Here is a 5237-nt window from a genome sequence, read left to right as displayed (position 1 = left end):
CTGTCACACATCTCGTCTAACAACCGACTATTTGAGCACTCAAAAAATCGAATTAATGGGTCATCCGCCGTACAGTCCTGATTTGGCACCAAATGACTTATTTTTGTTCCCGAACGTCAAGAATAAATTGTGTGGACAACGATTTTCGTCGGCAGAAGAAGCCGTTGATGCGTTCAAAGACCATATTTTGGAGATGTCTCAAACGGAATGGAAAAAATGCTTTGACAAGTGGTTCGAACGCATGTAAAAGTGTATAGATCATAAAGGAGAATATTTTGAAAAACAATAAATGACAAATTATTGTTTTTTTATTATTATTTTTATTATTAGGCTCAAAATATAAATAGTGACCCTCGCGCGTACATAAAAATATAACTAATAAACTTAATTAATAAATATATCAAAAAATATATATATATAAACAGAGAACAGGCTAATGAGAGTTTTTTCGTGGTAAGTCGTGCGAGCAAATGATTTATTAAATACGAAAAAATCAGACGTTTCGGTTTACATTCGAGCCATCCTCAGTGTATCTGATCCATATACAATACAATCAAAATTCTTAGCTGGTTTGATATTCTATCAATAGGATATCAAACCAGCTAAGAATTTTGATTGTATATGGATCAGATACACTGAGGATGGCTCGAATGTAAGCCAAAACTTCTGATTTTTTTCGTATTTAATAAATCATTTGCTCGCACGACTTACCGCGAAAAAACTCTCATTAGCCTGTTCTCTGTTTATATTTTGATATTCTCGAAAGTTTATTTATATTTCTTATAATAAATATATATTCTGAAAATAAAAAACAAATTAAATTATAATTAAATTTTTTTTTGTTAAAATATTCCTCGTAGACAAATATACATATAATTTACAGCAACTTCACGTTTGTCTTGGAATCATCCAATGCTTTATAGATGAGCCGATTGTGATTCGAAATATTGCAGCAACATTTAGTAAACGAAACATGATGCAAATATGATGTAAAAATAAGACACTAAGAATCAGATTTTTGTTTTTCATATTTACATCATATTTGCATCATGATATTTCGTTTTCTGATCTACTAAATACGACTACAATATTTGGAATCATAATAGGCTCATCTATGAAGCATTTTATGATCGAATACAACGTAAAGTTGCAGTAAAATTGATGTACATCTGTCTATCTGGGTTGTCGCAACGCATCGGCACGCGGCACGCGCCTCACAGGTGCTCCGATTGGTTCTCGCGGCACGCGCGTCACGTGGTGTCGGCACGACAGAATTGCGCATTGCCGAGTAGGTTTCTCAATACAGAATATTCATAATTAATCAGATAGAAATATTTTAGATAGGCGATGTGAGATACGAAAAATAACCCAGCTCGAACGAAAAGATAAAAAAACAAAAATATACACACAAAAAAACAAAATTATATTCTTGTGGAGGGCAGGACGTAACAAATGTTTACATTTTTGAGAATACGCTTTATGTATGTTCACTTTGAACTAGAATCTTGAATAATATATCAGTTACTTTTCATGGTAATATATGTACATTGTTAGATAATATATTATCAGATAAAAGTTTAAATTTTTAAAGGTTTACATTTTTGAGAATACGCTCTATGTATGTTCATTTTGAACTGGGGCTTTGAATAATATATTAGTTACTTTTCATGATAATATATATTGTTAGATAATCATTTCAATTTTTAAAGGTTTACATTTTTGAAGATCTGTTTACATATTTGAACATTGCCTGACCTTTTCATTGTAATGGTTTTTTAGGGATATATCACATACTTCTCAGAGTACAGATATACGGGACAGCTTTGTAGTAATGCAAGTATCACAAATGTATATGTTTTTTAATCTTGTCACGTATCCTTCTATAAGTTACAATTCATACAATATAATTAGAAACAATTGAAACATATGGTATGTATATATAATTATATATCATATACATAGGTATTATACTTAATAGTATGTATGTAACTGTTTTAATTATAATAAATATCGACCATACATTACATATTTATTTCAATTGCAACTGAATGAATTCTTAATATTCTGTGAATATATTTAAAATAAAGAATAGGCCCCTCCAACGCCCATTCTCGTGAGAACGCAATCATATTTTCTTCGTCTCTCCGATTATACAACGACCTTTAATGTTTATTTCGATTGCAGCAGAATGAATTTGTAATATTGTATGAATATACTTTTTTTTTGTTTGTGAGGAGGAGAAGAATGTTCACATAGCCCCTCATCCGAGATGCTTCCGACGGAAAACCTAATCGGATGAGGGGAAGATACCCAGGAGCCGGTCTCCTGATTGTGCAGGATTCGATGAGTTTACGTCCCTCCTATAAGGAAGGACAGCGGACATCATCGCTGCTAAAAAACTCCCCTTATTCAGCACTCCACAAGACCATATTGGACACACCTCGGAACCGCCTACCCGGCATTTCATCAGGGTGCACCCAAGTCGGATATACGCTCCCACCTCCATGGTCCGCTACACTACTAAAACCTAGAATCCTATCCTACCTATATTATATTAAACACGATCCTAAATATGTACATTATATATACATTTTTGCACATGGTTGTCGTCAGACTCTAGAGAGGCCCGAGCTAAAAGAGCCCTTTGCCTCTCCAGAGCCTGACGCTCCCATTCGGCCCGCTCTTTCTTGCGCACGACGGCCTCATAGAAATCCGCGAGGGCCATCCAACACGCAACGGAGCACATAGCCGCCCTGACAATAGAATCGTATGCCCTGTGAAGAACATGGAGGCCCAACCGCTCAAAATGACATGACATCCTCTCTGCGGACTAAGACGGGCAAAACAACAGCGTGTGCATTGCCGTATCCGTAGTCACATGACAATGCGTACAAATCGGCGACGCGTTATACTGTATCTCAATAAGGTAAGCCTCAAAGCACCCATGACCCATTAAAATCTAGATCATACGGATTGTATGATTATACTAAAAATAAAGAATGGGCCCATTCTCGTGAGAACGCAATCTCATTTTCTTCGTCTCCGATTTTAACACGATCTTTGATATAGAGATTTATTTCTTAATGATACTTTGAAATATCATAAAGTTCTTCGACTACGATAAGAAATTTTTATTATTTATAGTAATATATCGATACCTAGGGCAAGCCAGAACTTTATTGCACTCGTTTTAATGCTTATACATTTAGTCTTCATACAGCGTCAGTGCAGCTGATGTTTTATTTCTGCGCTAACGGCAACCCTTATACAGTGTTAGAGCAATCGATGTTTTAATACAGCGTTTACGACAGCGTTTATACGGCGCCTGAGCAGCCGATGCTTTATTTCGGCGCTTATGGTAACCCTTATACAGTGCCAAAGCAGACGATTAATTGTTTCAATATTCTGAAAAATTAAATTTAATTATAAATTTAATTATAAATAATATTTCGAAAGAAGAATTTTTTATTTCTTTACGGCTAATTTTTTACTGTGCTTACTTTTTTTTGACAACTGCATTTACAGACAAAAATTTGGGATGCCTATGGGCTCACCTTTATCATCGGTAATTGCAGACATTGTATTACAGGACATAGACATGAAAGCTTTGAACACCTTAGGGTTTCATATCCCTTTTTATGTAAGATATGTTGATGACTTTGCCATGGGAGCCCCCTTTAACAGAACCTCTGAGATTTTACAAGTGTTTAACTCATTTCATCCTCGTCTGCAGTTTGCGATGGAGATAGGGGATGGTGAGTTGAATTTTTTAGATGTCACGATTATAAAAAATAATAACACGGTGGAATATGATTGGTACCATAAATCCACATTTTCTGGGAGATATTTGAATTTTCTTTCTCAACATCCATTTTCACAAAAAGAGGAACTATCATTGGAATGGTTGATAGAGCATTTTTGTTATCTGTTCCTGGGTGGCACCCATTTATATGATTGGTACCATAAACTCACATTTTCTGGGAGGTATTTGAATTTTCTTTCTCAACATCCAGTTTCACAAAAAAGAGGAACTATCATTGGAATGGTTGATAGAGCATTTTTGTTATTTGTTCCTAAATACCATAAAAAGAATCTGATTTTTGTTGAGACATTGTTGAACAATGATTATTCGGTTGATTTCATTTTCAACACAATAAATGAACGTCTCAAATCATTAGTATATAACAAAACGTCAAAACAAAAAATTATGACAGAAACTCCCGTTGAGGATGTTAAAAAGTCATGGTTTTTGGTCCCTCTTATGTCGAAAATTTCGGATAAATTTAAGTATATCACAAAGATTCTCAATGTGAGCATGGCTTTATTTAGTCTTAACAAGCTTAACTGTTTTATTAAAACACACAAAGATCCGTTACCGAACATGGCAAAAAAGCATGTACTTTATAAAATTAATTGCAATAATTGTGATGCTTCTTATGTCGGCCAGACAAAGCGGAAGTTAAAAACGAGAATCACAGAACATCGAAATGATATTAGAAAAGGTAATAACAATTGTTTAGTTATCACAGAACACAGATTGGAGCATGGCCACGATTTTGATTGGGAGAACACTGAGATTTGTCGATAGCGAACGATTTTTATATAGACGACGTATTTCTGAAATGCTACACATTAAGTCACAAAAGAACGGTCTAAATCTACAATCTGACACGGAATTTCTACATTACGCGTATATTTCAATTCTTGACGATTTACATTAATTTCAATGATATGTTGCACTAGGTCGTATTTCTATGCTTGTAATGTTCGGATGTATCGTCTTTGTTTTTTATGCTCATAGCTACATGAAAACCGACGTTTAAGTTAAATCTTTGACAGTTACTCATTTGATTGCTAACTGTCGTCTTGTTGACGCACATAAGTTATTACTAAATATGGATACGGATATACAGCGAAATTAATTTAATTTTTAATTGATTATGTTCACGGTTTGATAGGTGAGCGATCTCTCTCTCTAAAGTTTTTATTTATTTTACATTCTTCGTTTATATTAGGTATGGGAATAAGTTTCCGCCCATTAGAGAGATGTCGTTAGTAGCACTGCTTGTGTTTGATAAAACGGCAATACATGTATTTGAAAGGTGTATGTTCAAGTTTTTGAGCCCAGTAGTTGATATTTGTTCGAAGCGATTTGTTTGAACTAAGCTTTGAAACAAAAACAATAGGAATGGGACAATAGGCACGATAAGCTGATTCTGCTACGTGACAATGCTATG

The sequence above is a fragment of the Trachymyrmex cornetzi genome, unplaced genomic scaffold (genome assembly GCF_001594075.2).
Source record: "Trachymyrmex cornetzi isolate Tcor2-1 unplaced genomic scaffold, Tcor1.1 scaffold289, whole genome shotgun sequence".
Taxonomy (NCBI): Eukaryota; Metazoa; Arthropoda; class Insecta; order Hymenoptera; family Formicidae; genus Trachymyrmex; species Trachymyrmex cornetzi.
Note: the sequence above shows the minus strand (reverse complement) of the source record.